Source organism: Canis lupus, chromosome 33 (assembly GCF_003254725.2).
Source record: "Canis lupus dingo isolate Sandy chromosome 33, ASM325472v2, whole genome shotgun sequence".
In the NCBI taxonomy this organism is placed as follows: domain Eukaryota; kingdom Metazoa; phylum Chordata; class Mammalia; order Carnivora; family Canidae; genus Canis; species Canis lupus.
In genome coordinates this window covers 26,625,739-26,652,351 of record NC_064275.1, presented here as the reverse complement: position 1 = coordinate 26,652,351, position 26,613 = coordinate 26,625,739, and the positions used below count along the sequence as shown (strand labels likewise).

Sequence of the window (26,613 nt, the reverse complement as noted above, 5' to 3'; positions counted from 1 at the left end):
TGGGTCCCGCATTCTTTGTGCTATCCCAGGCCACCTCGGACATCGCCGTGTGCCCACTGGACATAATGGATGGGTTATCCAATCTGATTCCTTTTTTTTTTTTTTTTAAGATTTTATTTTTTTCATGAGAGACACAGAGTGGGAGGCAGAGACACCGGCAGAGGGAGAAGCAGGCTCCATGCAGGGAGCCCGAAGTGGGACTCGATCCTGGGATTCCGGGATCACACCCTGAGCTGAAGGCAGATGCTCAACCACTGAGCCACCCAGGCGTCCCCCCCTTTTTTTTTTGAATTGAAGTACAATTTGCACAACACGAAGCTAACCATTCCAAAACGCGTGAGCTCAGTAGTGTGTAGTACGTTCACAGTGGTGCACAACTACCACCTCTGTGTAGTCCCAAACATCTTTGTCACCTCCAGACCAACCCCCAGAATCGTTAGGAGCCTTTCCTCTGCTCCCCTTCCCCCAGGCACTATGGACTTGCCTGCTCTGGTATTTCATATAAATGAAATCATGTGATATGTATCTTTTTGCGTCTGGCTTCTTTCAGGGAGCATAATGTCTTTGAGGCTCGTCCGTGTTGTAGCGTTTATCAACATGTCGTTCCTTTTTATGGCTGAATAATATTCAGTTACACGGATAGATCACATTTTGTTCATCCAGGCCCACGCTTGCTGGTGACCAGAGAAACCTAAGGTCCAGTGTTGGGTGCTGATGTGAGAAGAGAGGGGGATCCAGGAGCAGAGTTCATAGGTTGGGGGGAGACTGTGAGGGTGTCTCGAGTGGGACTGGGTATGTGGCCGTGAGGGCTCCAGTGGACAGAGCTGGATGATGAAGCAGGGCAGGGAGGAGCAGCTGAGGGGGTGTCACATTCCTAGAACAGAGAAGCAGGCAGTTCAGGGAAATGTGGTGGCTGAGCTCCAAGGATGTCCCCAAGCCTGGATGTGAATGGCTGCAAATTGAGGAATTTTGATCCCAAACCAAGAGGTGACCTGGTGCCCAGATGGAAGAGGTCCTGTATTTCCTGAGAAAGAGGAGCAACAGCCGTGGCCTGGCCTGTAGGGCGGGTGTGGGAGTGACGGGCCGCCTGAGGACGGCTGTGTATCCCCAAGAGGAGCTGGCATGGGGCGCGGGTGGAGAGAGGGCCTGGACACTGTCAAGAGCCTTATAAGGAGCCCCGCGGGGTGGAGTGGTGGGAACGCCAGCTTGCTCAACCCCATGTCACCCGGGTGTCCTTGTCCCTCCCATCTTTACAGCAGTTAGTACTCATTAAACCATTGTTTGTGCCATTTGAGTGATCATGGGAGAAACAGAAAGGAAACAACCTTGAGTCTCAAGAGCGTGATTTCAGGAGGAAAAATCCCTTTCCTCTCCCCTTTACTGCCTCCAACTCAAATGGAAACACCACCCTGCTGGTCGGTGGTACCTGACCATTATCTTTGTAACTGAGTAGAGAACTCTAGTTTGGAGTGTTTTAAAATGTAGGGGTTGTTAGTACTCAGGGGGGTGGTGAGGCCAGCAGATTGGGAGATGACTTCCATTGAAAAGATCAGTTGTTCCCCACAGTTCCCTGGGAGGGGGCCCCACACGGTCGCCACCCCTCACCCTACCCACCCCCCCAGGGAAGCGCTCCAGTAGGTCAGGAGGCCGAGCAAGGGGGAATCTCAGAGAGAGAGTTTGTTGGGGTTTCTGCAGGATGGAATGGGTGAGGTAGGGTAAGCAGGCTTGGATGGGCTAGTTTGGATAATTTCAGTGGGCTCTGGGGTGTAGGGACTGTCCCAAGTCTGGTACTTGTCCCTGGGGTGATTGGGGCAGGGGATTAGTGGTCTGCAGTGTGTGCATTCAAGAGCTTGATAGAAGAGGTGCTTGGCAGTTTGGGCTCTGGATTGGTGGGTTTGCGTGGAAAGGACTCACAAGCGGGTAAGAGGCAAGTCATTTGCTATCTCTAAGAATTGACTGGGCTGCAAGATGTCAAAGCATCTGAAATACTGAAAAACAAAAAGACGTGATGGGTACGGTGGGAAATGCCACGGACCTGGTTTTCAGCTGGGTCTTACTGGTCCTTTGTGCCTCTCAGTTCCCTGGGGTCCCAAAGGAGAGCACAGGTGGTGTCCCAGCTTCTCTGCCTGCCTGGACTCTGCAGGGAAGACCTGGAAGGAGGACACACCATGATCTGAGATGACTCTTGTCCACCTGTCCCTCTCTGTCGGCTCCGGACTGGCTCTCAGAGGCTCGCCAAGGGGCTGAGGGAGGAGCATGCAGGGATAGGGCTGCTGTGGGCCACTGAGGGCCTGGGTGTCTAGGTTGCAGAATTGACACCCCAGCAGCCGGGAAGACAGGTCCGGGGAGACTGCACTGGTTGGCCCCCAGGCCTTCACCAAGCAGCTCTGCTTTCAGGGGCTGTTCCAACCAAAAAGCAGCGGCAGCGATAGGCAACCCTCCCCAGCGGTTCTACATGCTGGCGCCCCACTGCCCTCCGCCAGGCATCTCTGTTGGTCCTAGCGGAGCTGCAGAGGCAGGCGGGGTAGGTCTGGTTCTCTCGTGCTCTGTAGGCAGGCTGAGGCTCAGAGGAGACCAGAGGTAGGGGCTCAAACCCCAAAACACACATTTACCAGGCCACGCTGGCAGGGTTTCTCTTGGGAGCTGATTGAAGAGAGGATATGAGAAGATGGAATAGGACAGAAACCTGCATGTCAGTCGTCTTCCCTTGTGGCCAAGGGGACTCACGCTCAGACTTGTCCGTGAGCAGCTGGTTTCCTCTGAGGGTGCTTGGGTAGTGGGCCCTGGTTTTCTGACTTCCTCTCCATGCTCCATCTGATTTGAAAATCCCCTAGTGCTGAACTCAGTGTGGCTCTGGGGACCCCCAACCCCACCCCACCCCAACACACACGCACAGCCCACAGAGCTGCCAGGAGCCCTGGTCTGATGGGGGTGGAGGCTCCCACTTCTTTTCCTGAGCTGCCTTCCCACCCAGGAGGCCTGTGTGAGTGTTTGTTCTGGGCAGAGTGCACATTCTTCTCTCCAGAACACAGCTGGAGAGATGGGACAAGGCAGGAACCAGGCCCCAAACACAGGCAGGGACATGGGCCAACCTCCCTCCTTCTGGCCCCATCCCGCCTGTTGGCCAGAGCGGGAGGTCCTGGGCGGGGGCTGGTGAGGCAGGGCCAGAGGTACCAGGGGGCCTGCTGCTTGATGCTCTGAACAGGCCAGTGGCTCAAGGATAATCATGTCTGTTCCCTGTGTCTGGGGCAGTGTTTGTGCAAGGGTGGAGGCTATGGGAAGAGGGATCTGTGTCTTTGTTTGGGTCTTGTGTTCTCAGCAGTGGGGTGCTTGGTCGGTGCCTGCCATCCCGCATTCACGCTGCACTTGAAAGCCCCTCTCCAGGGCCAACAGGTAGCATCTCTGAGCTTGGCCCTGGGCAGGGCTGTGACTCAGATGCAACTGCTGATTGTGCGCTCCTGCTGGTACTCTGCAATCAGCTGCCCTGTCTTCTTCGGGGTTTCCTGGGTGGGCATATCTCTGCTCTTCCTCACTGGCTTCCACGTTCTCTGAGGGAAGGATTCCTTTCTCATGAACTAACCAGACTCGAAATGTTTGCTTCATCAGGAGGATGGACACCTTCCTGCAGCTGATGATCATCAAAGCAGCATATCAGGAAGGTGGTGGGAGAGAGAGAGAGAACTGTCTCCTGGCTGGAGGGGTCAGAGGAGACCTCACAGAGGAGGGGCTGTGGGTCTGTGTGACACACAGACACACAGAGAGGTGGGATTGAGGGCAGAAGAGACAGAAGGAAGGCCGTGATGGGGACAGCGGGGAAGGAGGGACCCAGCTGCTGGGAAAGGCTGGCTCATGGGGTTATTCCTAATCCCACAGTCAGCAGGAGCCCTTTGGGAGCTTTTGATTGATGCTGGTTGATTCCTGCCACTGGCCGTGGTGTGGGCATGATGGGGAGGAGAAGGTGCATGCTTAGGAAGATGGTGGGAAGACCCTATTCCTCGCTGCGCTGAGCCTCTCAAGAACACGCCTAAACTGCTCTTAGAGTGATTCTGCTAGGGGGGGATCTTAGGTCACCCCCATCTCAGGGATGAGGAAACTGGACCCAGGTCCCATATGCTGCAGGTGGTGAAGCCGCGATTCAAACCCAGGGCTTTCTGGCTCTGCATCTGTGCTGCTCCTGCTACTCAAGACTGCAAGATGCGCAGGTGCTGGTGAAGAAATCCTTTGATTTCATTGTCGATCACATCAGCATCCAGCGATGCTTTCGTGGCTTCCTTTCCTACTTCTTATCATCAGCCTTTGCTTATATAATAAATGTGACATAAGTACGTTTTCTTTGCCAGAAAGAAAATACTGTAGGTATAACTGGAGTCCTCTCTGAACGCTTTCCCCAACCGTGGTCCTCTGAGTTGCTCTGCTCTGGGATGAGGAGGTTAGAACAAACCCTTGCTTGCGCTGCAAGGGCCCCCTTCATTTTTTTTTAAAGACTTTATCTATTTATTCGTGAGAGACAGAGAGAGAGGCAGAGACACAGGCAGGGGGAGAAGCAGGCTCCCTGCAGGGAGCCCAACGGCCCATGCCCTGGGCCGAAGGCAGGGACTAAACCGCTGAGCCACCCAGGGATCCCCCAGGCCCCCTTCACCTTCCAGCATCCTGCCAGCATTGTCAGCCCCACTGCCACCAGACTTACTGGCAGTCCAGTGCTGTCAGGCAGCCAGATTCGATCCCAAGAATAGTAGCTCTGGGTTAGAGCCATGCTCTGCAGCCCCAGCATTCCACCTCTGGGCCTGGCCCAAGCCGTATGTTTGGAGAGTGGAGGGTTGTCCTCCTTGCCATCGACCTTAAAAGGTCCTACTTGTGGTCCAGGCATCCTTTGTGTCCCTTGATAACCAATCTTAATTTATCTGAACCCTCCATGGGTCTGTTTTGTCCTCAGCCTATCTCAGCTCTTAGACAGATGGGGGTCAGGGGTTCCCATCTAGCATCCAGCTTAGCAGGATGCCCTTCTCTTTTGTGTCCTAACTGTGCTTTCTTTAAGCCCTGAGAGGCACCGGTGCTGCTCTTGGAGGGGTTGGTACACGGCTTGGCCTTGGCACGGCCCTTGTCTGTGCTCCCCCGCCCCCCACCCGACCTGCTTTAGCCTGGCCAGGCTCTGTCTGAGGTGTGACCTGGGTGGCCACCTGTTGCCTGAGGATTCCAGAAGGGGCAAGTGCCATGAGGTCACCCAGTGGTCATTTGAGGCCCCTCATGTGTTTTTAAGTCTTTTTCTGAGACAGGCCAGGTTCTCTGGGTTGGTTTGGTAGTTAGTTACATGTTACAGCGGAGACTCAGAGGAAAGCTGGAAAGGTCAGGATGTGTTGTTCCTGACGTGAAGAACACTGACCAAGAAGGGAGGTCAGGACTCAGGATGGTCCCGGCTTTCTTCTCCAACCTGCAAGAACAGTCACCTGAATCTTTCCACCACTTGCTCAGTGAAATCTTAAATAAATAAATGTCCCTCGACCAAACAGTTAATAACCACGGAGGTGGATGTCTCCCCCACCATGGCCAGCTTCCCTATTTTGATCCCAGCCCCTAACTGGACTCCAGTGAACATAGGTTGAAAATCAGGTGCTCCAGGATACACATAGGGTGGTCAGACGTATAGCCACAAAATTGATCCTTTTTTTTTTTTTTTGGAGGAGGGATGAGCAGTGGGATGTATTCCCCACCTGATTGTGAATTATGCTGGTCCCTTGTCTCTTGAGCTTTGGGTTTCTCTGCAGAGGAGTCCTCAGGTGCTTGGCATTTCCCTGACCAACCCAGCTGTGGGCCTGGGCTTAGCATCAGTGTCCCCTTCACCATCTGTCTGACCCCTCCAGACCATTCGGAGCCATAAGTAATTAAAATCAGAATCTTTCTTATATACATTTTTCCAAAAATTATTTATGCATGTTTGGAAACTGAGAAAACTAGGAAAAAAAACCCAAAAAACAAAAGAAAAAGCACCTAGTGTCCCATCACTCTGAATAGTTACTGTTGGGAATAAGGTGAATTTCCTTCAAGTTTTGTGAATATATGCATGTGCGCATCCGTAGCGGCGCAAAACTTTTTTTCTTTTCAAAATGGAATTACAGTGATACAGTACCAGTCTTTTCATATCCTGGATTCTTCATTTGGCCGAAAGCACGTTCTTGGTTGACAGTTCGTTCTTTTACATAACTGTATAACTTCATTAAGTGGATTTACCATATCGGTTTAGCCGTTCTCCTATTATTAGACATTAGCTCACTTCCAGTATTTTAGTGTTATAAGTAGTGCTGAGATGAAGGTCCTTGCACATAAAGCTTTTTCCTTATTTAGGATTATTTCCTTAGGATTCTCAGAAGTGGAATTACTGGGTCAGAGTTAAACATTTCAAAGGCTCTTGACACATATTGCCAAATTGCTGTACAAAAGGATCGAGCTGCACTCCCACTAGCTGGGTAAGCGGTGCCTACCCGGCTGCATCTCGAAGCATCCAGCTCCTTATGTTGCAGATGAGGAGACCAAAGCACACGGATGTGGAAGGAGCGGTGAGCCAAGGATGCACAGTTTCTGGGGAGTGGAGGTGGTTCTGGAACCCAGGTCTACAGGCTTCCATTTTAGACCTATTAACTGTCCTTGACACCTACTCCTTCTTTCATAACATTTCCATTTTTTGAAGTCTGTCCTAGCCTCTCTGTAGGGGCAAGGAGAGCGTAACTAGAACGCTGCTGCTCCTGAACTGTGTCCACTGTCCTGCCTGCGTGTGCGCAGTGGGGAGTGTCTGTGTGTCAAGAGTTGAGGTCTTGTCCTGGCACGGCCTTTGCACACTTTGCTTCACCCCCCGACCTTGCATTCTCTTGCCTGTTAATATTAATGACTGGCCTGCCTGCCTTATAGGGTCAGTGTGTGAACTAGCTCATGCCCAAAGCATCATGAATGTAGTAAGGGACGATATATAGGAACTGTCACAATGGTGGTTCTTCTTAAAGGACATCAGGGATGAGAGATCCAGCATTAGGGCACTAGAGGCCTACGTTAAGTAACTCATTTGTAATACCACTTTGTCCCAGAGAAAATTTGAGGCATCTTTCAGAGAGGCATGCATCGAGATAAAATAAAACTAAGAAAAATGATGGGAGTACGACAAGGTGCATAAAGTGACTGATACTGTACTGCCTACCTAAAGCGTTTGTTAAGGGGACACCTGGGTGGCTCAGCGGTTGAGTGCCTGCCTTCAGCCCAGGGTGTGACCCTGAGGTCCTGGGATTGAATCCCATGTCAGGCTCCCTGCATGGAGCCTGCTTCTCCCTCTGCCTGTGTCTCAGCCTCTCTCTCTCTGTGTCTCTCATGAATAAATAAATGAAATCTTAAAAAAAATAAAAACCAATAAAACATTTGTTAAGAGGGCAGACTTCATTTCACACAATATGTTTTTTTACTACAATAAGCAACATGGAGAGGGGAAAAAAGGTGAGTCATGAACACACTTCAGAACGGATGCTCATGACACCCTTCAGAGGTCGAAGAGAGAATTTAATTGAAAGGTACAAGCTGATGAACATACTCAAAGCGTTCTAGACTGGCCTGTCCAACAGAAACATACAGAATGTGAGCCACGTGTATAGTTTGCAATTTTTCTAGCAGCCACATTCAAAGCAACGAAAAGAAACAGGTAAATTTCTTTTTTTTTAAATTTTTTATTTTTTTGGTAAATTTATTTTTTGCACTGTATTTTATTTAACTCAGAATATGCAAAGTATTATCATTTTAACATGTAATCAATAAAAAAAATCAGCGCAAAGTTTGTATCTTTACTAAGTCTTTGAAATCTGGTGTCTGTTTGATGCTTACAGTAGATCTCATTTTAGACTAGTCGCATTTTGAGGGCTCAAGAGCCACATGCAGTTAGTGCCAGTATTTTGAGCAGCTCAGGACATCCCCAGTTTTGCAGAAAGTTCCAGTGGCCAGCCCTGCCCTGGACTTACACCCTTCCACTTGCCTTGGAAGCCACAGCTGTGGTGTGGAGAAGCCAGGGAGGGGCTGCGGCCCTGGGGCAGGTGTAGAGATAGCACCCCCAGTCCTGTCCCTGGAGAATTCTAATGGGGAAGCTGTGCTGCTGGTCCCTAGGGAGTGCCTAGTCTGATGGAGGAAGCTGCCTTGTGGGTCCTCTGAGAGCTCCCATCCTAACAGGGGAATCTCACAGCCCAAGGAAAGAGAAAGCTTCCCGCTTGAGGAGTTTGCAATGAAGTTAGAAATTTAGAGCTCACAACCGGATGGTCATTCACAGCAACATCCTGGGGATGCAGGTAGTTACAGTGACAGACTAGAGCATGGCTGGGCACGGACCTGAATGTGAACCAGAGGGCAAAGACACACGAGAGAGGGATGATGATGACCCGAGCAGAGAAAACCTGGCATAGCAGGACAATTGGTCGACAAGACTGGCGTGGCTGGAATGGTGGGGACCCAGAGCTGAGTCTGGAGTGTGTGGAGGTGTAAATACCGTAAAGGTTTAGATGAGATCTGATAAGCCAGAGCAAAGTCTATTTTAGGCACTGAAGAGTGATTAGATAAAAATAGTATTTGAAGATTATCCTGGTGGTGGTGGCCGTGAGCTTGATGGTTTGGAGTAGGGGAGGCTGGCCTGGAATACAGGCCTGAGGTGATGAGGGGCTGGGGTGACGATGGATGGGGCATATTCCGACTCATACTTGCAACATGTCAAGAAGGGAGCACCTTCCAGTGTCGCTGAGTCGTCTCAGCCCTGGGAGCCCCGAAGCAGAGCCTCCTAGACTGTGTGATGGCCTGGACGGGGGACGCCGGCCTCTCCGTCGCCCTGTAGCCAGATGGTGCGTCTCAGCCCAGGGCTTGGCTGAGCCTTTGGTTTTGGAGGAAGGGAACTTCATCAGAGGACACCTGGGGGCCCCCTTGCTGGTGAGACCTGGTCTCCAGGTGCCTGGAGAGCTGGTTGCCATGGCAACGGGCACCTGTTGCCAGTGCTCTGAGAAGGAGGGCAGCCCTTGGCTGCTTAGGTGCTTCAGGGCTGAGGGGTGGGGCACCCCAGACAGGGGGCTGCTTGAACCCCGAGCACATGTGAGCGGCCTTGTCAGTGCCCAGCAGCTTTGCGACAGGAGGGTTAACCCCCAAACTTCCCTTCTTACTCTTCCCGTGTCCTCTTCTACACTCTTCCCAGCAGCCTCTTGTGCTGTCTCCCCCACATGCGCCCCTTCAGTGTTTTTCTTTTTAAGATCTTTTTATTTATTTGAGGGAGAGCAGGGGAGGGCAGAGGGCGAGGGAGAGAGAAATTTAAGCAGATTCTGATGAGCACAGAACCTAATGCGGGGCTTGATCTCGCAACCCTGAGATCACAACCTGAGCTGAAACCAAGAGTTGGGCGCTCAACCAACTGCGCCGCCCAGGTACCTCCCCACCGCCCCCCTGTCTAATCCCTAAGATATATCCAGCGTCTCCTGGGCCAAACATCTGACAAATGGGCCACCCGGGGCAGGCAATGTCCCCCAAACTGGTCTCCTCTGTGGTCCAAGGACCTACCCATACTCCAACCCCATCTGCCTCCCCTCCCCAAACACTCCCACCTACCTTCGTGATGACTGGCTTGAGTCCCACTGGCATGAGCTCTTTTCCGCATCCTTCTTTCTTCCCCCTCTGGTTGGAAAGAATTCAGTTCACTTAAGACCCGAGGGGGAAAATGGTTGCAAGCGGGAAAGAAGATCCTTCAATCAGAACAGGAGGGATTTAAGCTGGACCTCAGGAAGAATTTTCAGATCTGAAGTTTTTTTTTCAAAGAAGATTTTATTTATTTGAGAGAAAGAGAGAGAGCGCGAGAGATCATGAGCCAGAGGTGGGGTGGGGGGTGGGGGGTGGGGAATGGGCAGAGGAAGAAGCAGACTCCCCACTGAGCAGGGAGCCCGATGCAGGCCTCGATCCCAGGACCCTGGGAGCCCGAGGCAGACCCTTGACCGACGGAGCACCCCGGCGCCCCACACCTGAAGATTAAGTGCAGGAATGGAGGAGTCAGTCATTGCTTTCCATGGTCGTCTTGGAGGACGGGGGAGACTCCTGCCTGGTCAAGTGGGAGGAAGAAGGACCTAGGGCTTCTGGATGCTTCTGTGCTTCACCCTTTTTTTTTGTGCCACAACGAAGAGTAAGGAAAAAGTCAATGAGGCAAGGCACAGAGGAAATTGCTGGCAGGGGCCCCTTTCCCTTCCACCTAGTTCCACCCATTCTCAGGAACACCAGGACAGAGACAAATTTAGTCCTTCTATTTTTTAAAGTTTATGGAGAAAAACATTAGCATAAAATCCTTATTGGGCAAGGGGGAATTCCATCCCAGCTGGACCTCCTTTCTTCCTTCCTAATTCTGGGAGATCACATCGTGTGTGAGTTTCCCCAAAGCGGTGGGAAGGGTGAGGCGTGCATGTGACGGTGCCCACAGGCCTGCGTGCTCTGGAAAGCGGGGCCCCTGATCTGCTGGGGTGTGGACACGGGTTTTCAAAGCCAGCAAAAGCTCGTTGAGTGCCCACTAAGTGCTGTTACTGTAGGGAAGCGCCCAGCTTGCCATCTCCGGCGTGGGGGAGGCAGGTGTGCTGATGGGAAGGGATGAGAGGGCGTTCCAGGGGAGCCCCAGGGGAGGCCTGCCAGGTGAGGAGGATTTCAAGAGGCAGGTTAGCATTTGGATGGGGAGAGAGAGGTAGCCGGCATGCTGAGCCAGGCGTCATGAAGCTAGGTGCAGGCAGGTGAGTGTCTGGGGAGGGGACGCAGATGGGGTTGGAGTAGGGGTAGGTCCTTGGACTGCAGAGACCAGTCTGGGGGACACTGCCTGCCCTGGGTGACCCATTTGTCAGATGTTTGACCCAGGGGACGCTGGACTGAGGTTTCTGTCTGGATGCCGGGCCTGGGCCTGATGGGCCTTGTGAGACAGGGAAGCCCTTCGGTTCCTCTCATGCGGCCCAGGGAAAGTGGGAAAGTCCAAAGGGCAATTTTCACCTAAAAAAAAACCAACAACAACAAAGAAATGAAGTCTGCACAGTAACCCCGCTGTTCCCTAGCACCCTTAGGGAGCAGGCCATTCTGTGTGGCCTGCTTTTTCTAGATAATTAAGAATTCATGCCAGCATTTATTATTATAATTATTTTTGATAGATGTCTTCCTAAAATAATGTCCTTTGTCCACCTCCTGAAGAAGTCCCCGATATAACCTCTTCTGTGTGATTTGGGCCATCCTTGTGTGAGCAAATCACCATGTTCTGCTCTGGAACAGGCCAGGCAGGTGGGGCTGAGGCTGTTTGCTCCTGCACTAAATAGCCTCAGCTGCTCCATCTTTTGGGCAACTTAAAGCATACTTTAAAAAAAAAATCATTATCTGTCTTCCTTTCCGTTAATAGACTGTCACTTGTCACTTCTCCAAGTTATCACAGTGCCCGTCCAAGCAGCTCTTCACCTCGCCCACCCCCACCCCACCTCCACTTCTAACTTGCTATTTCTAAACTGCACGAGCTTGGCAACTATATTATTAGAATTTGTGGAAACTAACAGTTATCAGGTACTCAGTGATGACCTGAGATCATCACTTGTGGGTAAAGTTCATGAATGTGAGTGCATAGTCTGGGTGACCTCTGTGTTGTCCCATAGGGTGCCTTTTGGGTTATTTCTGGGTTCTCAGCTGTGCAGGACGGGTACTATAAACACACATTCTTCTTATTCAGAAATAATCAGATCCCCGGAAGGGCATATGAAAAGAGTTGATTTCTTAAGGTGGTAAAATTTTATTGTTTTTGGTTTTGCTAAGAAAAAAAAATTAATCAAATTCATTTAAGAGAACGAAACAAGTCTAAAAATTTTTTTAAGTGTCACCGTCTTAAAATCTGTTGTTGTACGTGGTCCCGGAGGGTCCTCAGCAGCCGGGCATGGAGGGGAGGAGGGGACTTGGGAATGGGGGTGGGCCTTTGGAGTCTGGTGCTGGTCTGCGCAGGGCCCCTGCTTGTGCCACCGGGAGCTGCCAGCTAGCGAGCACCTGGCCGGGCCAGCCCAAATGGGCACTTTGCACATGTTATCTCGTTCTCATGTGACACCACACCCCTAGGAGTTAATGTCCTTGTCCTCATTTTGCACAGGGACTTAGAGAAGAGGAATAACATGCCCACGGCCGCAGAGCTCGGCTCCGAGTGAACCAGCTTGAACTCAGGCCTGTCCCCCCCTAAAACCAGTGTCCTTTGCACCTCCGGGGGGGCAACTGTGTTGGCACAGTGTGCGTCGGTGGGGGAGGTTTCGGTGGGTTTGTGGGCCAGCTCCGGTGTCTGCCTTGACTTCGTCCTGATGCAGACACGGAGGTGCCAGCCATTGTCTGGGCCCAGTGCATTCGGGGCCACACGTCCTTTGAGTCACTTGGGGTGGGGGGAAACTGTGGTGACCTCCCTGAGGATGCTGGTACCATCCCCTCACTGAAAAATAGCTTGTCCTCTGGGTGGGTGTTGAGACACAGAAGGGGCAGAGGAAGAAGCAGGCTCCATGCAGGGAGCCGGATGTGGGACTCGATCCCCCCGTCTCCAGGATCACACCCTGGGCTGAAGGCGGCGCCAAACTGCTGGGCCACCAGGGCTGCCCCACACCAGCCCATCTCAACGTTTTCCTCTGACTTTGTAACACCTGGCCGGTTTCATCCCACCTTGAGCTCGCAGAGCTTTCCGTTCAAGGTCTCTCTGAGGCAAAATAATCTTTGATTGCCTTCGTAGCCCTCTCTCTGATCATAAAAGCCATACACGACTCTTGAACACAATCTGGAAAATTATAAAGGAGAAACTAAAGTCACCCTTAATTCTATGACACTTCTATATGTCCCTCTAATCATTTAAAACCCCAATTAGTATAATACAGGATATACTGTTCTACTGTGTTGCAACTCGCTTCCCCCACTCCAGCCACTACCTAGTGAATTTTTCTTATTTATGTAAAGTAAATTAGATGCAAGGAGGAGGCACTTGTCCAGGGCAGGCAGGCCTTCTGCAGCCTGTGTCAGCTGCAGGGCTTTCGTCGGGGCCTCTGGAAACGGCCCTGCCTTTACCCTCAGAGTCCCAGTGTGCCGGGGAAGCTGAGATGGACGGTGGCATGGTGGGGACTGCAGGTGCTCCAGGGATCAGGGATGAGGGATGGGACTATTTGTCTGGAGGCTGGGAGCGGATGGCTGGGGACGCTGGTTGTAGAGCCACTGGCCACCCCAGGACTTGACCACCCGTTAGCCTGCAAGGCTGTGGCTCATAGCCCTCCCCTCCCCCGCTGGCGTGCCGCGGTGGCCGTTCGTATATAGTCTGCACCGTGAATGGCATCCCCTGGAGTTGCACATTGCCAAGGGTGGGCCAAGGCCCAGGGGACCGCCTGCGTCACCGCTTGGAGTTAACAGGAGCCCCGGGCCCTGGAGACGGCTGAGCACATTTCGTGGGCTGAGGTTATTTTGGTCCTGTTTCCATCCCATGGCATTTGGACCTTGGGAAGGGGAGATGGTGGGAGCTGGGCTGCAGCTTGGAGACCAGAGTCAGCCCCGGGAGTGTCCTTGCTCGTCCGCCTCCTTGACTGGGTGAGGGCTGCCTCTCAGGAAGGGCAACTCCATCGTCCGCCCTCAGTCCTCAACCCCAGGGCTTCTCCCTCCTTCTGGGTGGGAAGTCATAATTGTAATTTATAGCCTCTCTTTCCCAAGAGATGATCTTTCACTTTATTTTGTCCAAACTGCACTTGCTGTCTCCTGCGTGGCCCTCAAGGACATCTGGAAGTGTTTAGACAGTCTGTGGTCATCGGGCAGCAGCACCATGGACTGGCTGGGAAGGGTGGGTTTGGCCTAGTTTAGTGGCCCGGCAGCCTCAGGGATGGCACATGCTTTGAAATTCTCAGAATGTAGCTCATTTTTTTTTTTTTTTAAATCCCAGACCCACACACTTTTGCTTCTTTTCCCATCTATCTCCTCCCATCCCACCCTGGAGGGATCAGATGCCTGCACATTCTTCAAGCTTCCGGGAACCCCTTGGCCAGTCTGTTTGGGCAGCTGGTCCTCGTGCGCAGGTGCGCTGGGCGGCCCCCAGGCTCCAGGAGGGCCAGCTGGGAAGTGTGCTGGCCCCTGCCCAAGGCTGAATCAGCACCGTGTGCGGGTAGTGTTTGCTTCTGGTTTTTCTGAAGTCAGCTTTGGCCACCTCCTACCAGGGAGGAAGGAAACCTCGAAAGGCCCACCTTGTCCCCCATGAACCTCCCTTTGTAAGTCCTTGGTTAAAGTTTGAATGAATACTCCCTTCTCATTTGGAGATCGGGGGACAGACCACAGAGATGAACCATCCTGGATGCAGGGTGGCTCGCTGTCCTGAGCAGGTGAAGGGGGAGAAAGGTGTAGGATGAGTCCACTCTGGGGACGTGACTGGGCGGCCTAGCTGCCAGGTCCAGGACTGCCATGTGGCTTCATCCTCTGCGACCAGAGCCCAGCCCTTGTTCCTTACTCTGTGGCATGTTTTAGTTCCCTAAAAAAAATGTTTTATCCTCCTTGGGGTCCCCGCCCCTCTGAAAATCTCAGGAAAGCTATGAACCCTCCCTGCAGGGAAATGCACCTCTGCACGTGCAGAGAGAAAGCTCAGATCCATCTGAGGGGGGCCCTGGGCTCCTGAAGACCACCCGCACATGCCTCAGTTAGAGCCCCTGCTAGCCAGGGTGCACCCCGCCAGGCTGGCTCTCTGTGGCCCATTCCACCAGCATGTGCAGGAGGGTAGTGGGCTTGAAGATGCAGGGTGAGGGACACGGAGGGCGAGAACAAGACTGGCACAGCTCCGGGTGACCTAGCGGATCCTGAAGGCTGCCCTGCACCTGCCCTAAGTGCGTTCTTCTAGGCCACCAGCTCCCGCTTCTCTCCCCCTCGTGCCACAAGCAACAAAAAAAGTCAGACCTGGCTGTGAGCTGTGTCTGCCAGGAAGGAGTAGTGTTGAGCGTGTGTGTGGGGTTGGGGGGTCTGTCCTCTGAGCTGATGGTTCCAAACGTCTGTCCAACTTCCCAGCTAGAATCTTGATGGTTCAGGCACTGGCAGCCGCCCATGGTTCTGCCCTCATGGGCAGCCCCGTGTGGGGCCACTTCCCAGGGGCGCTCCCTCCGGCTCTGTCCCCACCTGTCCTCCCCACTGCTCCGGAGGAAGGACAAGGGCTATTTGCAGCTCCCTACAAGCCGGGCTCCCCAGCATGCTCTGCAGCCTTTGTTTCTTGGGGCTCAGAGGCCTGCTCGGACATCTGTGTACTCTCTGTTAAATTAGGTTTAGGTCACGTTCGCTTTACTTTGGAGTTTATCCTGCTCAGAGCCACGGATGGGGAAGTACTTGTTCTAGGAGAGTTGATTGACCCTGTGGTCAGCGAGAGGGAAGGTTGTAGGTTTTTCTAACCTCTGGGTTAGTGTCCCTCTCATCTGCTTGTCACATGCCTCTCTGCATGTGCTGCTCTGCTGGGGGTGTCACCCGGGGCCAGAACCAGATGTGGGCTGTGCTGGACCAGGAGTTGGGCCGCCCTGTGCAGTGTGTGTGTGTGTGTGTGTGTGTGTGTGTGTGTGTGTGTGTGTGAGTGATGGGGGGGGGTGTTCTCTAGCGAAAATTCTTTGTGTGCAAATTGGTATAAGGGGGGCAGGGGGCCAGGGCTACAAATCCTAGCCTGGAGGAAACTCTAAGCTGTGTTCCTACCTCTTCTGAGCCAGTTCCCCCTCCTGGGCCAGAATTCCTAGCAAGGATCTTCTAACTAAGGAGGTTTGCGGTGTTACTCACACCCTCCTCCCCCGAGTGGCCCTGGAGGCCTCCCCACGGTCTCTCTAGCTCCCAGGCCTGTGTCCCCACCAAGCCTTCATTGTTGGCACATGAACTCCGTCCTCACTGAAGACCCTCCAACCTCTGTCCCTCCCCCTCTCAGCTGGCCTCCTGGGTACCCTTCCTGGCCTCTCCGAGATGGCCCAGGACCTTCTCCTGCCCAGGGCACTTCTTCCACTGCCCTGGATGTCTGTCTGTCTCTCCAGGCCACCTCTGTCCCTCCTTGGCTCCTTCCCTTAGATGCTGAGCGTCGGCACCGGTTTTGCCACTTGCAGACCCCCTCTCTTCCTCCCCCTCCGGGGGCCTGCCTCCATCCCCATGTCCTCTTCCTTGTCACCTTCCTTCCCGGCGGGGTGGTTCTCAGCCTACGTGTCTCCCCACACTCCCCAATTGTACCCCCCTCCGAGGAAAGCGGCCCTTGCCGCACATTCTGGGATCTCCCGGCTGCCACATGTTTGAGGCTCCTTAGCTGCTAGTCTTCTGCCCCTAGTCAGCCTGGGACCACCTCCTTCCTGACCCTCTCCCGCCCCATCTCTTGTCTTGGCCCCCGGTCCTCTCCTTCCTCTTTAGGCATCAAGCGTGCCCAGGGCTCCATGCTGGACCCTCTCCTAGCTGGTCGTGCCCACCCCTGTGATGCAGTCTTGTCGCCATCTCTGCGCCTCTGGCCCAGGCCTCTCTGGAGATACCCTCACAGACGTCCTGCTGCTCCCAGGCCGTGTGTCCCCAGCCGCCTGATGGTTTTGACTCTCCCTCCCTCCACATCCCCTCCTAATCTGCCCTGCTTTGCCCCTCCTCCCTCATCTGCACCATTGCAACAGCCCTTAAGTGATCGCCCTGCCTCGGCCCTCTCCCTCTGGTGCGTGCACGCTGGCCACACGGCTGTAAGGCTCATAGCCCAGGTCTGAGCATGCTGCCTCCTGGCCATTCCAGCCCTCAGCACCGGCTTCCCCCATCTGCCCTAAATGCCTGCATAGCTGTGTCTCCAAGCTTCCTTGGAATGTTTTCTGTCCCTCCTGCTGCTCCCTCTGCCACCGCTCCTCTGTATTTCAGAGCCCAAGTCAAACATCACCTCCTCCAGGAAGCCTTCCTGAGCCATGCCTCAGTGCACAGGGACAAACTCTTCCTTCCTTCCTTGGGGTCCCTCTGGGACCACACTCACCCAGCTGTTTGGCTCTCCCTGGTTTTCTTTGTTTTTCTCCCCTGAGACTGGGTGTGTCTCAGGATCCAAGACAGGCTTTATTTATTGCCGATTTCTCCAGCCCTAGCAGAGTGCCTGGCCCGCCACTGGCCTCGGTACGTTTGTCTAATTAATGTTGTATGAAGATAAATTCTCTCTTGCATCTGCTAATAGGTCTTTTTAAGGGAGGTCATTCTGTTACTTTAGTTTGACCGGATCGTGTTTGTGGCTAGGCTGAGATGAATGTCCCCCTCAGCAAGGGGCCGGTTTCTCTCTGCAAATTGGTTGGATTTGCATATTTTTAGGACTCTCGCCTCGTGTGTTCCCTCTGTGGTTTGCCCCCCAGCTTCTTGCATTTCTGGTCACATCCTGGGCAATTAATAACAGCCTCCCAGATCAATGAATTTGGCTGGATTGATTTATATCCCACCCCCGGGCTAGCTTCCTCAACCCCTTGGTATTTTCTGAGAGTATAGAAGAGGTCTCAGAATCTAGGCTCATTTAAATAACAGTGTAACATCAATGGGCTGAAACATCACCCTTGAGGTAAATGTATTGGAAAAAAATCACCCAGTGCATTTCGGAAGCTGATTCCAAGGACTGTCCCATGGATAGTCATGGGCAGGCTCGCCACTCACCAGCACAAATAACGGAATCTGTGTATGTACGTGTTTGTGTGTATCTCCATCCTCATTCTCTAGGTTTTCTATATATTTTAATTTTGTGAGTTTTGGTTTCACTGATGATAGGACCCAGCCTTGAACCTCATGGATGTTCAGTCGATTTTTGCTGAGTGAATGAATGAATGCGAGAACGATCGAGCAGACGCGAGCTCGCGGGAGTGCCTTTTCTCTTCGTGGAGGTAGAGTGATTGCTCGTGGATCTGATGTGTCCACAAGTGGTGCCGGGTAATGCCTCTGGCTGCGTCCTTTCTCCATTCTGGAGTGGCCCGTTTCTGCTGGAGTTGCCTTCCACACTGACAGGCTCACGACCTCTGGTCACTTGTGTTGTGTTGAGAAGACTCAGCTGTGCTGCTTCTAGAAGTCATGGGCAGGGGGGCTGGCAGGCAGCGTGGGAAGAAAGTTTCTACAGCCTGGAAAGCACAGGAGGCTGGTCAGGAGTGTTCTTGAAGGTCCTTGGAACTGCGCAAGGAGGGTGGGGTGCCCCCTTGGATGGCAGATTTTGGCCCAAAGCTCAAGACCCCAGCAGGGTGGGGGGACGGGCAGTGTTGGAGTACGGTGACCATATAATTGAGCATCAAAACCAGGACATTTACACAGTGAAGGGGAAGGCACACCATTAATAATTGCTCCAAAGCAGCAGGCACAAGCCAGGCCCATCCTGGGCAGACGGGGGCTTCTCCGTGCTGTCGGAGAGCTCTCCTGGGGAGAGCTGGAGCATCGTGGAGTGCTCCTGGGAGTCGAGAGATAGCCAGTGTGGGAGTTAGGGGCTGGGCCACTAGCATCCTGTGGGGCAACCTCTCTTGGGAGCTCAGGGCTCTGGCCAAGAGGTGTGAGGCATCCAGGCTGGGGCACCCGGCTTGGCGGCCAGCCCCGCGCCCTCACACCCACCTCAGCTGAGCCACCCCAGGCTCATGCACACCCGGGTGCTGTCCCTTATTTTCTCTCGGCCTCCGGGGTTCTGGAGAGGGCTGGGTCTCCTGAAACCCTCCGCTTCTGACCTGTCTAGGACATTCCTCCTCAGGCTGGGTCACTTGTGTGGTGACCTCAGGCTGGTTGCATGGCCTCGAAGTGGAGATAAGGATGCTGCCTTGGAGCGCTGCCTTGGGATTCAAGAGAGGAGGTTGGCGGTGATGATGGTTCTCTGCTGGTTCGCAAAAGAAGTCTTTTCGTGGACCGTAGAGAAGGAAGTAAGGAAGATGGAGATGGAGCTCATGATCATGAGAGCTAATAGCTGGTTTCCGTGACTCTCAAGTGTAGATACTGTTATTCTCCATTTTACAGATGAGAAACTGAGGCACAGAGAGCTTAAGAAACTTGCCAGAGTCACACAGCAAGTAAGGGGTGCAGTGAGACTCGAACCCGGGCTTTTCTAATAGATTAGGCTCCTTGTAGGCGTTCTGCGGACGGAGGGCACGGGGATATGCATTCAGGACACCGGTGGGTCCCCTGCCCTGCTGCGCACACCGCCGTCTCACCAACTAGGTCTCCAGAAAGTAGACAAGTCACGATTTCTGGCACTGACCCTGCACGTCTGGCTGGGGCTAAGTGGGGCTTATTTATAAAAGATTTTAATAAAATAAGCATTTTGGCTCTATTGACATTCTTTCCCTCTCCTTCTACATCCCCCCTCACTGCCTCTCTCTCCCCACCCATCACACACACACACACACACACAGAGACACGCGCGCGTGCGCATGCACACACAGATTATAGCACTGTGTGTGTGTGTGTGTGTGTGTGTGTGTGTCTGCGATGGACATTTTTTGCCCCTAGAAGGACGTGCTCCCAAGTGGAGTGTGAGTGTGTAATCCGGCTCCAGGGTGACCTCTGCAGGAAGGGCAGCTGTCTTGGCTCAGGCAACTTATTTGTTTATTTGTTTACCAGGAGGGGAGCAGGGCGCCGAGTAAGGAGAGGGGGCCGTGCTCACATTGTTCAGAGACATCTGCTGTTTGCAGTAACTTGCCAGCCAGGCGGAGCTGCGGGGTGGCTGGCTTTCCAGTGTTCCCTGTAAATATTATGACTTCGAGGACGGAGGCAGAGCCCCAGGGGCTTCAAGGAGACTGCAGGACTCGTCCTCCACTCGGTCCCTGCCTGCCTGATGTCCCGTTGTCCCATCCTCCCCCCGCTGAGGGGTCCCAGGACTATGGATGGTTCTGGGAACAGCAGGGGGATATGCGAGTGGCCTCTGCGCTCCACAAATTAGAAGCGCTGGGGCTCAGAGATGGTTGCGGGAGCTGAACTCCAGAGCCGGAGCTTAGGAGACAAGAAGTGCCCCGAGGCCAGCTCTTGTGGCTTTCATGGAAAGGGGACAAGGAAGGAACAGTTTGTCGTCCCCTGGACCTCGGTTCTGGGGCCAGAGGAAGGGCAGTGCGTGTGGACAGGTTTTACGAGGACACACCTGTCCTCCAAGCTCCTCTGCTGTGTGACCTGGGGCAAGGCCCTCCACGTCTCTGACCCCCGGGTAACGCCGATGTTGCTGAGGGCTCCGCAGGCCGTCTAAGCTCCCCCCACCCCGGCTGCAGCTTGCGCCACCATGACCTAGCCCAGGAGAAGAGGCAGCCGTTCGTGAGTCAGGCCTGCTCTGAGAGGAGCTCCCGTGGCGGTGTTTTAGGTTGAAAAATTCATCCTCCAGTCCAACCAAATTCCTTGACAATACGCACCGCTGAGCGTCTGGTTCTCCTCGCGGAGGAGACAGCTGGTCCCATCTGCAGCTGTGAGCCAGAGGCTGTTTATGATTAAATCTCCCTCCAGGTCCCTCCCTGGGGCCTGGCGACCTCGGGCCCTCTGACCCGGGAGTCATGAGCTCACACGGTTAAGGACATTTGGTGGGACCTTCCTGGGTGCAGAGCTGCAGGGAGTAAGGGGCACCGACCGGCCTCCTCCCTTTTGTAGGGCGGGGGGAGCATTTACGAAGCCTGCCTGGAGGAGGGGTGTGCATGCACATGCGTGTGCACGTTGTCTTTTCCTTCCGCTCGGGCCCATGGCTTAAACCTCCTCGGCTGAGCTGGACGGGGGTCTGCACAGGGAACCGCCGCTGCCGCGAGCCTAAGACTAGCCAGGCCGCCCGTGAGCCCGGCCTTCTCCGGGAGGAGGGGACCCCAGCTGGGCAGGCAGCCCCGCCTCCGCCACCCTGCCACTGGGGCTGAGCTGGGGCTGAGCTGGGGCTGAGCTGGGGCTGAGCTGGGGCAACCCCCTCCCCTCCTGGCCTCGTGCGTCGTGGGTAAGGCCAGGCGTGGAGAGCCGAGCGCCCTGGTGCGAGCTGGGCCGATCCACGCCACGTCCCTGCAGTGGCCTGGGCTGCAGAGGACAGTCACCGCCTCCCGTCCCTCTTGTCACGCACTGTGGCCGCTGCCTGCCCCTCGCCTGGGCCTCTCATGGAATCCAGGGCGCTGGGGACAGCATTCAGCGTTTCCCAACTGCCTCCCCGGAACCGGCCTTGCCCTGTGAGCTTCCCCTCTGCTGACTGGGCCCATCTCTTCGTCAGAGGCTTCCTGCTGTCCCCCCTGGGGCCTGGGCTGTGTCCCAGTGGCCCTCGCACACGGGGTCACGCGGGGGTGCAGCAGGCCTGGAGCGCCCCCTTCCCTCTCCAGGCCAGGGCCAAGGCGCAGCCCCTGCTGCAAACGGGGCTCTGTCTCCTGAGAGCAGCGTCAGGCCCTGGGGTGGCTGTGGAGGAGGCTAATCGGTCCAGGAGCAAGTTGGGGGGCCGGGTGGATTCCATATTTCATTGAGACTTTTACCTTCAGACGTTTTTTTTTTTTAACTTCTGGTGAAATATAAACACCATCAAGTTTGTTATTTTAACCATTTTTAAGTGTACAATTCAGTGGCATGAAGCTCATTCACCAGATTATGCAACCATCACCACCATCCATTTCTAGAACTTTGTCATCGTACTAGACAGAGACTCGGTACCTATTAAATAACAGCTCCGCACTCCTCCCTGCCTCCCGGCCCCTGGTCACCACCATCCTGGTTTCTGCCTCACGTAAGTTGGATCATACGACATCTGTCCTTTTGCATCTAGCTTATTTCACTTAGCGTCACGTCTTTAAAGTTTATCCATCTTGTCGCGTGTGTTAGAATTTCATTCCTTTTTAAGGCTGAATATTATTCCATTGTATGCGTGTACCACGTTTTGTTTATCCTTCCACCCACCCATGGACATTTGGGCTGTTTCCACATTTTGGCTGCAGTGAGTAATGCTGCTGTGAACATGCGTGTACAAATATCTATTGGAGTCTCTGCTTTCAGTGCTTTTGAGTGTATGCCCCAAGGTGAAATTACTGGATCACTGGTAATTCTATGTTTAATTTTTTGAGGAACTGTCATACTGTTTTCTACAATGGCTGCACCGTTTTCCCTACCCCACCCCCTTCCCAGTGCACCAGGGTGCCAATTTCTCCACGTTCTCACCAAGGCTCCATGCTTTTCAAAAGACCGGATTAAGTACAGTCCAACTTGGGGACAAGGGCATAGAGATGATTTTAGAGGACTTTTCTGCCATCAAAGACCTGTTTGGAACTCTTTTTAGAAAGGATATCTGGGGGCAGCCCCAGTGGCTCGGTGGTTTAGTGCCGCCTTCAGTCCAGGGTGTGATCCTGGAGACCCAGGATCGAGTCCCTCGTTGGGCTCCCTGCATGGAGCCTGCTTCTCCCTCTGCCTGTGTCTCTGCCTCTCTCTGTGTGTCTTTTATGAATAAATAAATAAAATCTTAAAAAAAAAAAAAAGAAAGGATATCTGGGATAAGAGTGTCCCATGCAGAGGGAACAATCAGAGCAAAGGCCCTGGGGTAGGAATGTGCCCAGTGGCTTTGTTGCAGAAGAGGAAAGCAGCCAGTGTGGCTGGAGTGGAGGGAGGCAAAGGGAGGACCCCAGATGAGAAGTCAGTAAGGGAAGGGAAGGATGAGACCGTGAAGGTCCTCAAGGGGCCCCTGTCAGGACTCGGTCCTGCCTTTTACTCTCAGTGGAATGAGAGCTGCTACAGGGTTTGAGTGAGGGGTGACATGATTCTGACTCCTGTTTCAAAAGGATCCTCTGGTTGCTGTGTTGCAAAGAGACTGTAAGGGGCTGAGGGTGGAAGCAAGAGAGCAGCTTTAGGCATCCAGGTGAGCCTCCCCACGGAGGGAAGCTCCCAAACAGGGAGCTGAGCCTGGTGACCGGGGCGCCTCTTGAGGGGGTGATAGGAGAAGCCGCAGGCAGACAGGTGGAGAAGCCTGCCACGCCTGTTACGTAATTTGCGGGGCCCAGTGCAAGAGGAAAACGTGAGGCCCCCGGTTCTAAAAAGCACTGAGAATTTTGAGAGGAAAACAGCAGAGCATTAAACTGAGCGGCTGCACAGGTCACACGCCTCGCGGATGTGACCCAGCGTCTCCCGGGCCGACTTGCGGCCACGGAGCCCACCCCCCCACCCCACCCCCGCTCCTTTGGGGAGAGGCTTCTAGGACTGGTGTTGTGAGGGCCCGTGGCACAGGCCACCGGTTCAGGCTCCCAGGAGAATGGAGACGGTGGTCTTGTGGCTGAAAGCAGATGGTGAGCCCCCCGCCCCCCCGCCATTCGGGCGCAATGGGACTGAGACCTCAGCTCGGAGAAGAGGGAGCTGAGAAAATTCTTGGCATTTACTAGAAAGGAGAGAGCTGCTGTCCTCTAGTAATGGAAAAGTAGCATAATACACTCTTTTTATTAAAAAAAGAAGTGTTAGCCATTTATACTTATCAATGCCTATAAAATCCTCAAACCACCCTATGGGAAAGCACCGTCATCCTTTTGTTGCAGGTGAGGACACTGGCACGCACACGGTTTCAGCAACTTGCCCAAAGCCACACCACGACGTAGAGAGGCCAGAAATGGAAGCCAGGCTTGCCGTCTCCTGGGCACAGACGGCTGACACCTCGCTGATAATGCTAACTGGGGGCTCCGGCTCCCCTCCCTGTCCTGGAGCAAAGCAAAGGAAGGGGAAAGTCAGGGGAAAGACCTGCCTCTCTGCGGTCCCTCTCTGCCCGGCCCTTTCTCAGACAGTAGTAATGTTGGCCACCACCCTGGGGGGCACTTGCTGTTTGCACTTCTTGTGGGGGGAGGAGGGGATCTGAGGAGGGTCGGAGGTGGTGACCCCAGGTCCTGGCACTGTGGGTGCATGCCCGCCCTCCCTGATTTCAGATTCCAAGAGAGCAGGCCAACGGGGGACTGCGAGTAAAGGGCCAGGTTTGGGTTGGTAGATGAGGCCCACAGAGCTTGTCACCCGGGCCCCATGCACCTCTTCTCTGCACTTCCTCCTCTGGGAGGCCCAGGATCTGCAATCCCCAATGCCAGGTGCTCACAGCTTGGTTTTCCCTTAAGGACCAGAATGTCCACTTGAAGGCCGAGGCCATTAGATTCATCTTCCTACTCAGCGACTTTAGCTTCCTGCCCATTTTCATGGCTCCTGTACATATTTGTGGTTGTTAATCATGCTGATGGAGTGGATAACTGTAACTGGGATTTTTCTGGCTTCTTTGACCAAGATGTTCAAACCTGGAGCCTGGACTCACAGTTTCGGAGGTCAGGCGAGGGAAGGATTACTTCTAATTAGGGAAGGAGTCCCAGCTAGGAGAGTCTGACCCGTTGTTTGGAGGGGGTGTTCAGACCCCAGGATGTTTGGCTGCGTCCTTTGGGGTTAAAAGGACCCAGATTTGAATTCTGACTCCGCATTTGTTATTTCATCTGTGCAGCCTGGGGTTGAGTTGGTTTCTCCTTTGAGTCTGTTTCTTTTTCTGCAAAAGTGAGGGTGATCTACTGGAGTTAACCCAGAGACCCGTGGGGAGATCCTTACACGGAAAGACCAATGCAGTTTCAGAGGCTTTCTTGGGGCTGTTCTCCTTCAGGCAGTCCGATCAGAAGCTGGCTGAGACCTGGGGCCCTGGCTGGGTTTCTCACCTTTGCAGGTACTGAGCACCCCCTGCCGAACTCCCTGCTTCTCTGAGCCCCCGGGAGTCGACCCCACCCTCACCTACACGCCCGTCCCACGCTCTGTGCTGTCACACAAGCCTCTCCTGACAGCCTTCATTGTCTGCCTCACCCACTCGCTTCTCACACCTCTTCCCCTTCCCGTCTCCCCCGTTTCCGTACCCCCACCCTAAGCAGCAGCAATTACTCTGAATCTCTCAAAGTTCTTGAAAACTCACCTGCTCTGTGGGCTTGAAGCCTCCTGCGGCGTCTGTTCCTTTCTTACCTCCTAAGGCTCCCCTCCCCGGAGTGGAGAGACTCTGTTATTTCAAGAGCATTGTCTCAGAAGTCCTCCTGGAGGGGAGGGCTCGGCCCTAGGGACCTGGAGGGGAACCCTTGGGCCCAGGCTCAGCCTCACAGTGGTTTATGGGGGGCCTCCTCCCCACCGCCACCCTGGGACCTCTGTACAAAGCATCCCTCATCAACCCCACCCTCCCTCCAGCTCCAGAACCTCTGCAGGCCCAAGACCAGTTGTGATCCCAGAGTGCCTACGAGTGGTGCTGTGTCCCTTGGCTGGAGACAGTGGGCGCCTGTGTGGTGGGCGAGAGAAATGTTGGAAGTGAATGCTTGCCGTGTCTGATGCCATGTCTGTGTGCCCTGGAACACGGAAGCGGCCGGGACCAGGAATTCACTTCGCTTGGAGAATTTCAGCCTGACTTCCTGGAAACCAGGCTAGGATGCTCGGAAAATGAGAGTGTGGGACAGAGCATCGGCAGCCGAGGCCTGTCGTACCGAGCCACAGGCTGGCCAAAGAGAAGGAGCCGCCCTGGAGCTTTAGGTGACTCGCTCTGGAATAACTGGTGTCACTTTGATCTGAACCTCATTCCCTAACCCTCTCTTCCTTGATCTGCCCGCGAACCCTGGGCCATAGGGTGGAGCAGATGCTGAGCCTTCCTCATTTTACCTTTCAGGGAACAAAGGCGTGACGATAGACAGCTAAAGACATTTGGCCAATCCGGCTAGCGCCAGGACCTCAGCCGCAGGTGGCTTTCCTTGCCAGGTCCCCTTGCCCCAGCACTCCTTTGGCATTTCTGGCCGATGACCAGGATAAGAACCCAAAGTTTCAACATGGTCATGGGGCATCCCAGGGACAGTGTCAAGCTGCCCTCCCACAGGATGGGAGGAGTGAGTGGGCGTAGGCGGGCCACCAGGGTGTGGTCTTCATTATCTCGCAGGCCCCACACCCATCTGGAAGACCCCTTGCTGATCTCTCTCTGCTCTGGGAAACTGGGCTCCTGCTCAGTATAGCATCTCAGGGTAAGGAGGCCTTGCCCTCCCATTAGGGACGTGGGGCCATTGGCCAGTGGAGGCTACAGGTCACTGTAGGACTGTGGGAGGAAGTAGCCCTCGTGGGGAGCAGCGGAACGGTGGTGGGGGTGTCTTCTCCACACCATCCCTTCTTCATGGGTTCTGCGGCCTCCCTCAGAGTGGGTTTGGGGCCAGATGAGCGACCGGGTGGGATGAATGTGGGCGGAAGCTGCGCACACCACGGTGTGTGGCATGGCCAGGACTGGCCCATGATGATAACTGCACGGTCCCCAGCCTCCTCCCGCCCTTCCGCAGTGACCCAGGGGACCACGTGCTCCAGAGGGAGGAGAGCACTCGGCCAATATCGCGTCTTTCATGAGCCACATCTAAGCCCGTACAGGAGTAAAGCCCCGAGATTTCGGGGTGTGTTGGTCTCTGCGCAGGGCCTGGCCCGTCCTGACCACGGCAGCCCGGGGCCCTGCTGCGCTGCTGCCCGGTGCGCGGGCTCGGGCCTGCACGGGGCTCCAAAAGGGCAACGTCTGGCCCTTTCGGGGTCTGAAGTTTGAAGATGAGCGTTGAGTGGCCAGGCTGGAGAAGGAAGTGAAGAGGCCAGCAGGTGGCTGCCGTGCCCCCAGCTGTTCTTCAGCTTTGTTCCCAAGGGTAATCTGTGGATCTAGCTTCGGAGAATGAGCATCCA

General features: G+C 54.2%; 1 protein-coding gene and 1 long non-coding RNA gene across 10 annotated transcripts in view; one reads left to right on the top strand and one right to left on the bottom strand.

Moving 5' to 3' along the window:
- ADCY5 (adenylate cyclase 5) overlaps positions 1 to 26,613 on the top strand; it is a 145,743-nt gene that overhangs the window by 34,156 nt on the left and 84,974 nt on the right. The window lies entirely within an intron of this gene.
- On the bottom strand, positions 23,338 to 24,688 carry LOC118353158 (uncharacterized). Its single transcript, XR_004811533.2, has 2 exons — positions 23,941 to 24,688; positions 23,338 to 23,621 (listed from the first exon to the last, which is right to left on the bottom strand). It is a non-coding gene; the product is annotated as an uncharacterized LOC118353158 (long non-coding RNA).